The 12,382-nt window shown below is 41.7% G+C and overlaps 1 protein-coding gene across 4 annotated transcripts in view; it reads right to left on the reverse strand.

The window, feature by feature from the left end:
• LOC137533954 (calcium-binding protein 2-like) overlaps nucleotides 1-12,382 on the reverse strand; it is a 619,507-nt gene that overhangs the window by 43,852 nt on the left and 563,273 nt on the right. The window lies entirely within an intron of this gene.

Raw genomic sequence — 12,382 nt, forward strand, 5'->3', positions numbered from 1 at the left:
ACACATGCAGATCACATACAAGCAGATCTCGCACACACACACATACACACTCACACATGCAGATCACATACAAGCAGATCACACACACACATGCAGATCTCACACACACACATATACACACACTGACAAATGCAGATCTCATACAAGCAGATCACACACACACACATGCAGATCTCGCACACACACATGCAGATCTCACACACACACATATACACACTCACACATGCAGATCACATACAAGCAGATCTCGCACACACACATATACACACTCACACATGCAGATCACATACAAGCAGATTGCACACGCACACACGCGCAGATCACATACAAGCAGCACACACGTGCAAATCACATACAAGCAGCACACACACACGCGGATCACATACAAGCAGCATACACACATGCAGATCACATACAAGCAGCACACACACGCAGATCACATACAAGCAGCACACACACGCAGATCACATACAAGCAGCACACACACGGATCACATACAAGCAGCACACACACGCGGATCACATACAAGCAGCACACACACGCAGATCACATACAAGCAGCACACACACACAGATCACATACAACCAGCACACACACGCAGATCACATACAAGCAACACACACACGCAGATCACATGCACACACACCCCCTCCCCCCTCACAGAACGTCCCCATGGAGTCAAATAAGAGGCCCCCTGGCACTCAGGTTCCCTCCCTCCAATAAAAGTATCTTCCCCGGCACACAGCTTCCTTCTGATTAATGCGCCCTGCTCTGAGCACCTGTCATTTCCCTTCCTTCCCTCCCTCCCTCATAGAGAATGGTGCAGGCAGTGTCTCTTACCATCCATCTCGAAAACAGCAGCTCTGCTCAGCTCCCGGGACATAAGGGCTTTGCTTGATGACCTCATCAAGCGAGGACCCTTAAAGCCACAATGCAGAAGAATGTCCCGGGAGCTCAGCTGAGCAACGCTGCTGTTTGTTTGCGAGATGGACGGTGAGTCAGAGTCACTGCCTTCACCGTTCTCTAGGAGGGAGAGAGGGAAGTGAAATAAGAGGTGCTCAGAGCGGGGCGCATTAATCAGAGGGAAAGAGGGAAGCTGTGCGGCGGGGAAGATACTTTTTTCTTAGGGAGGGAAGCGTGTGCCCCCCTGGAAGCCGGCGCCCTGAGCGACCGCTCTGGTCGCTCAGGTCAAAGGCCGGCCGTGCCTCTCAGAAAATTAGGACAACATTCCCCCCTTTGTCTGACTTTTTAATGACTATGTCATCATTTTTCATTAATTTCTCCAAGGCCAGACGTTCATCTCTACTTAGATTTTTTTGTCTAGTATTCTGTCTTGCCTTTGCCAGATCCTCTAGATCCTTCACCACTGTATCTACAAAAGTTTGACTAGTGGAATACCCGCTAATACTGGGGTAAAATTTACTTTTAGTTGTTAGGTTGCCCTTTTGTGCCCCCAGATCAGGGTTGCCAACCTAAATTCTCATTTTTCCTGGACAAAATGGTCAAAAAATCTGGACACCCCAAGTTTTGGACGGACAGGGGGCGGAGTCAGTAGCGGGCTTTTTGGGGAACTTCTTGTGAATTTTGGGAGGAAAGAAACATAGCTGAAGCAGGATTACTGTAGAAGCTGTGTGAAACAGCCCTCATGAACTGAGAAGAATTGTCTCCCCATAAAAGAAAAATGGCAGTGCTATATAAATACATAATAGTAGGACAATAGGCCCGGTTCACATCTGCAATTTTTTGTGGATCCGGATGTACGGATCTGGCCACCTGGATCCTGGAAAACGATCCGTTTGTACAGCCAGTGTGCTGTAAAACGTCAGTTTTCCATAAGTTTCAATTGCGCTGCAAATACTACCGTTTCCTTTCCGCTGAACAAAACGGTCTGGGAAATTAGGGCCTGTAGCATTTTTATGGAACCGTGTGGCCAGATACGCAGCTAAAAGCTGATGTGAACCGGTCCTAACTATGGTAGGGATTAGATTCTAAGCTCCTCTAAGGGCAGTCAGTGACATGACTATCTACTCTATAAAGTGCTGCAGCAGATGTCACTAATATGTGACATGAAGAAGAGAGAACCGAGAGCCCGATATGGTGTAGTATGTCAAGGTAATTGGATAATTAGAAAGAGTATGAATTGTATACTCACAAACCAGGGTTACCTCCAGGCAACCACTGTGTAGGCAGGTGAGGAGATTAGCCTGTCCTCACTCAGGAATAAGAAGTCGCTCTCTGTAGGCTTGAAAAACAAGAAGGGGTATCCCCCTCCACCAAAGGTGGATACAATCAGTATTATGGTAGAGAACAGAGGCGCCAAAAGGATAAAAACAATATTTAAAAGTTTTAAAATTATTGCTTAGGAGGCAGTGGTGGACTCACCTCCCACAAGCAGACACAACAACTGTGTATTCACAAAAGGGACATTTATTGGTATACTCCAAATAAGGTTGCAACGCGTTTCGCAGGTCAAACCCGCTTCATCAGGCAATTACAGGAAGGAGCACACAACTGGGGGTAAGAGGCAACACATTTGTACAAATCCGGAACAGACTGCATATCAATAAACATAAATATTTGTATGATGGAATTCACTGGTGTGATTTAAATTAACGGGAAGAGGTGGCTAATTATTGTATTTTGGGGGTGGAGGGGGGGCGGGGAGAGGGGGGGGGGGAAAGAGGACGGAGGGCCGGGGGGGGGGGGGGAATGGGGAAAGAATTGGAGATGGGAAATGGGAGGGGGGGGAAGAGGGGGGAAGGGGGAAGGGGAAGAAGGGTGGGGGGGTTTGTTTTAGGGGGAAGAAAGATAGTGGTAATTTTAAGTATTACATCATAGCATTAATATTCATAAACATAATCATAAACATAATCAAACGTTAATCTCAAGCATGTGGCGAGATACTTTCATAACATACAGTAAACAGTATCATAATTCATATATATATTTTTTTTACCCATACATATGTGTATTGGGAGCGGTTAGCCTATATGAAATAGTGCAAAGGAGTTCAGGGCTGGCAATAGTACATTGGGTATTTAAGAAAGACATGCAGAGTAATTTATAGAAGACACATAATGAACAAGCATCAAACAAGATTCACTTACCAGCAGTATGTCCAGATAGCACCTGGCGCCTCAGTGGCCAAGTAGTACTGAACTGCTGTTTATATAGTGTTGAACTCCTCCCCTTAGCTAATTGGAATGTGGGGCGGGCACTTAGTTACATCATTACGCATGTGTACATGCGTATTTTGATGCGTAATGGCAGTGGCTGGATAGTGTACTGGCTAAGGGTGCTGCCTTTGACATGGGAGACCAGGGTTCAAATCCCGGCCAAGTCAAGTACCCATCCAATAAGGAATTCAAGGCAAGACTCCCCAGCAATGCAGGGTGGCCTCTCGAGCGCGTCCCTGTGGCTGCAGCTCTTGAGTGCTTTGAGTCTGACGGGAAAAAAGCGCTATGCAAATGTTTGGATTATGGATTATTATTAATGGCGGTCAAGGATTACGTATGCGTACATGCGTATTTTGACGCGTAATGGCGTATATGGATTGCATATTGTCAATGCGCGATGAAAAAGGGGCGCATGCGTACTAGCATGATGCCATGCGTACGGTGGCATGGAATGGGAATGTGGCGTATATTTGAACGTGTTGGAATGCGGAACCATTGCTCAAAATAAGAGAACCACTATTTAATATTAATACATTTCAGGTTACTTGATCTGACAGTATATACCATTGTGGCTGTACAATTATATGCAATTATTGTCATACGATTTGCTCTGCATTGCAACAGTACTCTCTATCAATGTAAACGCATATACATGTAAAAATGAGTAAAATTGATAATACAAATAAAAAAATATAAAAGGTTCCGACTAGCCAACTAAGACATAGAGTATGGATAAAAACATGATCACGTTGGAATACTAAGCATAACGTTCTTAACATAAATACGCTCAAAAACAATTATAAAAATGAGCTAAAAACCCAAGAGGAATATAATAGTAAATAAAATAAATAAAAAAAAGATAATAAAAACTCGAACTTATAACACAGACCGATAAAAGAGGCGACTAAGTTAAAATAATATTGGAATGTTATGATCAGTGAATTTTTTCTAGTTGTTCGTTGAGTCCCTCTGGAATGAGAGTCCTCAGTATTTGTATCCAGAACATTTCTCTCGCTTTCAGTATTTCAAAAGCATTGTGCTGTTGTGGGTTAATGGATTCTATAAGTGTTATACGGAATAAAGTGGGGTCATTGTGATGGTGAGTGCCGAAGTGTCTCGAGACGCTGTGAAGGGGAAAGTTTTTCAGTATGTTTCTTTTGTGTTGTCCAATTCGGCTGCGTGCCGGTTGTGTGGTACGGCCCACGTACTGGAGGTGACACGGGCAGGAGATCACATATATGATATATCTTGAAGTACAGGTAATCGGGTGTTTAATTGGATAGTTTGTTTTGGTGGCATTGGAGCAGAATGAGGTGGTGATATTGATAAATGGGCAAGCTTTGCATCTAGTATTATTGCATGGAAAACATAAAAAAACTAAATCCGCCCCCTCCCAATGACCCGACAGCCTTAATCATCACCAATGATGATACCATACCAATCTGCACACTATCCCCCTCCGATATTCAGACAGAACAATACATCACTACAAAACTTAAAGGAAGATCAAGATTTTACCCTGTAGCCTCAAAAGGCAACTATATTGACACGTTCTATTCACTAGTACTTAATGACCTACAGAACATACACACTGACAACCCCAACCCGGTATCCAACCTGACCCGCCAACAAAAGATCGCCATTAAGACATTACAGCATAATCATGACCTTACCATCAAACCAGCAGACAAAGGGGGAGGGATTGTCATTCTTAACACAAAGGATTATCTGGAAGAGGCAGAACGCCTTTTGGGTGACACCAAATATTATATTACCCTGGATGTTGATCCCACAATGGAGCTTAACAAAACACTGAAAACCTTCATCAATAATGCCCTATCCAACAATATTATTTCAAAAAATGAAAGAAACTACATCATCAACCCGCATCCCAAAACACCTTTTTTCTACTATCTCCCCAAGATACACAAATCCTTAACCAAACCACCAGGACGCCCCATCATATCCGGTATAAATTCAATGACTAGCAACCTCTCACGTTTTGTAGATCAACATCTACAATCTCATGTACGATCACTAGACTCCTACCTCAGAGACTCCGCACACCTGATAGAACTTCTTAAAGGCATCACCTGGCAAGATAGTTTTGTATGGCTCACCTGCGATGTAACTTCTTTGTACACCAACATTCCACACTCTTATGGTATTTCAGCTATCAAACATTTTCTGTCAACTAATCCCGCTATGCCCTATGATCAACAATCCTTCTTAGTGCAATGTACAGAATTTATCCTACAGAACAACATTTTTTCCTTTTCTGACAAAATCTACCATCAAACCAATGGAACAGCTATGGGTTCGTCGTTCGCCCCATCATATGCAAATTTATCCATGGGACTTCTGGAACTACAAAAATTACAAGCTAATAACCCCTTCACTGACAATATAGTTTTTTATAGACGGTACATAGACGACCTCATCCTGATATGGCAAGGCAACATTGACCGGATCCCCCTCTTTATCAATTATCTCAATTCAAATGCTGCTGGATTACAATTCACTTCACAACATGACCCCATGAATATTGAATACCTGGACCTAACACTGTTCATAGAATCTAACACTATAAAAACCAAAACATACTTCAAACCGGTAGATGCTAACAATTATATACATTTTGAAAGTTTTCACCATCGCCCCTGGACCATTAACACACCATATAGTCAATTTAGAAGGATATACAGAAATTGTACAGACATCTCAGACTACAACACACAATCAGGTTTACTCAATAACAAATTTCTGGCACGAAAATACCCCAAAAAACTTATCAAAGATGCGAAATTTAAAGCCAAAACAACTCCATCGCACAACCCAACTCAGCTCCTCACTAAGCCACTTAGCGTGGACTGCCCCCGATTCATCACACGATACAATGCCCAACACCCACAGATCCGGTCAATTCTAACGAATAGGTGGGATATTCTACTACAAGACCCTTATCTGCGACAATCTATCCCACAAAAACCTCAAATCACCTTTAGAAGAGCCCCCAACTTGCGCAACTTACTAGCACCCAGCAAACTTCGTACACAAATATCCAACTCAATTCCAAACGTTGCACACTCCCCGGGCTGTTTTCCATGCAATAATACTAGATGCAAAGCTTGCCCATTTATCAATATCACCACCTCATTCTGCTCCAATGCCACCAAAACAAACTATCCAATTAAACACCCGATTACCTGTACTTCAAGATATATCATATATGTGATCTCCTGCCCGTGTCACCTCCAGTACGTGGGCCGTACCACACAACCGGCACGCAGCCGAATTGGACAACACAAAAGAAACATACTGAAAAACTTTCCCCTTCACAGCGTCTCAAGACACTTCGGCACTCACCATCACAATGACCCCACTTTATTCCGTATAACACTTATAGAATCCATTAACCCACAACAGCACAATGCTTTTGAAATACTGAAAGCGAGAGAAATGTTCTGGATACAAATACTGAGGACTCTCATTCCGGAGGGACTCAACGAACAACTAGAAAAAATTCACTGATCATAACATTCCAATATTATTTTAACTTAGTCGCCTCTTTTATCGGTCTGTGTTATAAGTTCGAGTTTTTATTATCTTTTTTTTATTTATTTTATTTACTATTATATTCCTCTTGGGTTTTTAGCTCATTTTTATAATTGTTTTTGAGCGTATTTATGTTAAGAACGTTATGCTTAGTATTCCAACGTGATCATGTTTTTATCCATACTCTATGTCTTAGTTGGCTAGTCGGAACCTTTTATATTTTTTTATTTGTATTATCAATTTTACTCATTTTTACATGTATATGCGTTTACATTGATAGAGAGTACTGTTGCAATGCAGAGCAAATCGTATGACAATAATTGCATATAATTGTACAGCCACAATGGTATATACTGTCAGATCAAGTAACCTGAAATGTATTAATATTAAATAGTGGTTCTCTTATTTTGAGCAATGGTTCCGCATTCCAACACGTTCAAATATACGCCACATTCCCATTCCATGCCACCGTACGCATGGCATCATGCTAGTACGCATGCGCCCCTTTTTCATCGCGCATTGACAATATGCAATCCATATACGCCATTACGCGTCAAAATACGCATGTACGCATACGTAATCCTTGACCGCCATTAATAATAATCCATAATCCAAACATTTGCATAGCGCTTTTTTCCCGTCAGACTCAAAGCACTCAAGAGCTGCAGCCACAGGGACGCGCTCGAGAGGCCACCCTGCATTGCTGGGGAGTCTTGCCTTGAATTCCTTATTGGATGGGTACTTGACTTGGCCAGGATTTGAACCCTGGTCTCCCATGTCAAAGGCAGCACCCTTAGCCAGTACACTATCCAGCCACTGCCATTACGCATCAAAATACGCATGTACACATGCGTAATGACGTAACTAAGTGCCCGCCCCACATTCCAATTAGCTAAGGGGAGGAGTTCAACACTATATAAACAGCAGTTCAGTACTACTTGGCCACTGAGGCGCCAGGTGCTATCTGGACATACTGCTGGTAAGTGAATCTTGTTTGATGCTTGTTCATTATGTGTCTTCTATAAATTACTCTGCATGTCTTTCTTAAATACCCAATGTACTATTGCCAGCCCTGAACTCCTTTGCACTATTTCATATAGGCTAACCGCTCCCAATACACATATGTATGGGTAAAAAAAATATATATATGAATTATGATACTGTTTACTGTATGTTATGAAAGTATCTCGCCACATGCTTGAGATTAACGTTTGATTATGTTTATGATTATGTTTATGAATATTAATGCTATGATGTAATACTTAAAATTACCACTATCTTTCTTCCCCCTAAAACAAACCCCCCCACCCTTCTTCCCCTTCCCCCTTCCCCCCTCTTCCCCCCCCCTCCCATTTCCCATCTCCAATTCTTTCCCCATTCCCCCCCCCCCCCCGGCCCTCCGTCCTCTTTTCCCCCCCCCTCTCCCCGCCCCCCCTCCACCCCCAAAATACAATAATTAGCCACCTCTTCCCGTTAATTTAAATCACACCAGTGAATTCCATCATACAAATATTTATGTTTATTGATATGCAGTCTGTTCAGGATTTGTACAAATGTGTTGCCTCTTACCCCCAGTTGTGTGCTCCTTCCTGTAATTGCCTGATGAAGCGGGTTTGACCTGCGAAACGCGTTGCAACCTTATTTGGAGTATACCAATAAATGTCCCTTTTGTGAATACACAGTTGTTGTGTCTGCTTGTGGGAGGTGAGTCCACCACTGCCTCCTAAGCAATAATTTTAAAACTTTTAAATATTGTTTTTATCCTTTTGGCGCCTCTGTTCTCTACCATAATATGTCACATGAGTATGTACTCTGTAAAGTGCTGCAGAAGAGGTCAGTGCTATATAAATACATAATAATAATAATATGGTAGGACATTAGACTATGACTATGGTAGGATTAGATTGTGAGCTCCTCTGAGGAGGACAGTCAGTGACATGACTATGTGCTCTGTAAAGTGCTGCAGACGATGTCAGTGCCATATAAATACATAATAATATGGTAGGACATTAGACTATGACTATGGTAGGATTAGAGTGTGAGCTCTTCTGAGGACAGTCAGTGACATGACTATGTACTCTGTAAAGTGCTGCAGAACATGTCAGTACTATATAAATACATAATAATAATAAGGTGTGACATTACACTATGACTATGGAAGGATTAGATTGTGAGCTCCTCTGAGGACAGTCTGTGACAAGATATCAGCGCTAACTAAAAGCAAAATGGCAAACATAATTATTTATGGGAAAAAATATTATGCATATAAAAGAGGAGAAACTCTTTGGGCAAGAAAACGTGTGGCTATTACAGACATAGTGCATACATCAATGATGTGCATAGTGCACTTGATGGTAAAAGTAATGCCAGTAGCCAGAGCCTTGCAACAAGTAACACAGCTGAAAGGGTTAAGTGTCCCATCCCCCGGAGGAGCATGAATGAAAAGCTCACCCCTGACCTGTGTGTGCAGACTGTCCAGTGGCGCATGTGTTGTAATCTAAAGTGACATGTGAGAACTACTGGTGATGCCCTTCCTGGAGAAAGGCTTTTTTGCTCCCATCGTGTCACAACAAGTCCTGCAGCTGTACTACTGTCGTGTCGCTGCAGTTTGCAAAGTTACCTTGTGGCTGGAGTGCAGATTAGGCATAAGGAGCGAGCACGGCTACTTCACCGGCATCCTGCAGCTCCTGGACTCACATGCGGACCCACAACACACTTCTCCTGCACAGCCGCATATGCTTCTCTGATTGGACAGAGGGTGTTGTGGCAGTGGGCACCCTTGGCTGTCTCTCTCCTTTTCATTCGCTTGAGAGAGGCGCCAGCCACAAAAAGAGCCTGACTGATTGGAGGGAGGGACAGATGAGTCCTGATTCCTTTTTCAGTGCCGGTGATTAGCCGGCTTTCCTGGGCTTTATTAAATACGGACAGGTACGGACAGGTACGGACACACAGTTTTTAGGGGCATTTGTACGGGCGGTCCGTATTTATATGGACGCTTTGCAACCCTGCCCCAGATGTATTTCACCAGTTCTATTTTCCTCCATAAGGTCATTAAGAGTAGCCAGTGCACTTTCATCTCTTTCCTCCCTTCTCTTAGTCTAGATCAGTGTTTCTCAACATTTTATTGGTATGTACCCCTTTTAAAACCCTGTACTTACCAAGTACCCCCTAGCATAGTAAACATTATAGCAAGTACCCCTTGACAAATATATATTTAAGCATAGTACATTATAATTGGTTCTAAACAATGTCCAAGCATTTACTATTGCTTTTAATTAGCTACAATACTAATTTGGTGTTGTTTAAATAAGATTTATCATTTTCTAAGGCTCTAAATTTGTTATTCTTGGATAGGTATATCAAGCCCGAGTACCCCCTGGAACCATCAGAAGTACCCCCTGGGGTACGCGTACCACACGTTGAGAACCTATGGTCTAGATAGTAGGGGAGTTCATATATTTATAAACTGCCAACTTCCTCGCAAATGAATTTATGTCTTTTACTGTCTCAAAAAGATCAAAATCTGGTGTGGGAACGAATGTAAGGGTCTTTGAGAGGACAGAGACCTCAGCTTGATCTAATACATACTTAGTCAGATTAATGATTCGCATAGTATATAATTGTCTGGGGGTATCTGCAGTTAAGGGATTCTGCCCCACTGGTCTTCCCCGCCTCAAGGTTTCTTTGGTTTTACTGTTGGATACCCTGATTTTGCACCTTTGTTAGATTCAGTCTCAGATTCAGTTTCAGTTTCACACCCTGAAGAGACAGGGTCCTCCTGTGCAGGTTCTTTTGCCGCGTACGTCAAAAAAAGGCGTCGGGAAAAAAGGGCGCCTGGTGTAAACCTTATGAGGAAATAACGTTTATCCAAAAATAAAACCTATTTTGACGATTACTATAAAGTTTATTCAAATTAAATCTTGAATTAATTTTTATCTGTTCTCATATTGTTGAAACGCTATTTATCGATTGTTGTACTGTTAAAACGCTATTTTATAATTAAAGTATATTAAAAAGGGCGACGGGAAAAAAGGCCGCGTGGATTAAACTTTATAATGATTTTTTTTTTTTACAAATTAAATGTTAAAATAACATTTACTTCAATTTAATCATTAAATTAAAGTAGAAATAATGGATAGTTAAATTACTATTTACTGTTCTTATGCACTGGTGAACACTTACATTAACGTTTACAGGATCATATTAATAAATCATATTATAACGATTGGTGAAAACTCACATAAACGCTGTTTAATGCTTTTTGAGAAAACATACAACGGTTAACAGTTACAAACTACAGTTAACTTTTAGATGATCTTATTAATAAATCACATTATAAGAATTCAGGATAACTCACATAAACGTTGTTTGATTTGTAACGTTTGTAGTAAATCTGAGATAAAGATTTACAGAACAGATATCATAAAATGTTTATTACTTTTAAACTCAATATAATATTACCGATCGAACAAGTGTATTAATAATCATTGTAAATGTACGGATAAAAATATATTTTAATTTTTGTACTACTGTAAAGTTGCAAAGTAAGGAAAGTTATCTTAACGCAATCACTTGTGAGTGTATTGTCCATACGCTGGTTGTCATAACATCCCTATTCGAACGGTTAATAATTTAAATAATTAATACTGAATTCGAACAATTGAAATGTAGTCCTTAGGGTGGCCACTAATGATCCAATCTTTTTCATCCAATCTTACCAAATCTATGTAGTATAAGGGGAAATTCAGTGAATTTACTGAATAGATACTTCAGGCAGTTTCCTTATATTACATAGAAATGGCAAGATTGGATGAAAAAGATTGGATCATTAGTGGCCAGCTTTAGTTGTACTATTTCATACCTGGCACGGTTTATATATTCTCCCATGACTGCTGCTGTGCCTTTTCACTAGTGGATTTGTTCTTCGGGTTCTTCTCCGGCCCCGCCTCCGCCTCCGGTTCACTTCTGTAATTTCAGACTTTAAAGTCTGTAAAGCACTGCGCCTGCGTTGCTGGGTCCTCACTCCCGCTGATGTCACCAGGAGCTGACTGCGCATACACAGACCAAGCTGGACTTGTGCCGTACGCTCCTGGTGACATTAGCAGGAGGGAGGACACGGCAACGCAAGCGCATTGGTTTTACGACTTTAAAGTCTGAAATTCCATTAGTGGACAAGAGGCGTGGCCAGAGCATCCGTGAGTGGCTCCGCGGGCACAGGACGTCTGAAGGGGACCATGACAACACCAGAGTAAGTTCAACTCATTTTCCCCTGACCCCCCTACAGTGTCCCTTTAACGTACGCATAGTTTGTTACCTTCATGGACCGGTTTTTCAGCCAACGGACAAAGAATTTGCTCATCTTGTATAACACTTGTGTATGTCATGAGGTGCTAATGGTGTGGCCTACTTTTCTGTTGTTATGTTAATGCTACTTGCTTATGTATTACATCTGAGTTAATAGTAACAGTGGTCTGTGTTCTGTAAGGAAAACAGCAACAAGGATTGGAAAACATGCCACAGACTACAGTAGCTGATGACCCTTCTCATCTGAGTAATGTATTCATTTTCTGTAATGGAGCATCAGGGGGCTCTTGAATGCTGTTACAATTAGTGTGGAATTCTTAGCATACACAAGGTATTTGGTGTACAAG

Source organism: Hyperolius riggenbachi, chromosome 10 (assembly GCF_040937935.1).
Source record: "Hyperolius riggenbachi isolate aHypRig1 chromosome 10, aHypRig1.pri, whole genome shotgun sequence".
NCBI lineage: Eukaryota > Metazoa > Chordata > Amphibia > Anura > Hyperoliidae > Hyperolius > Hyperolius riggenbachi.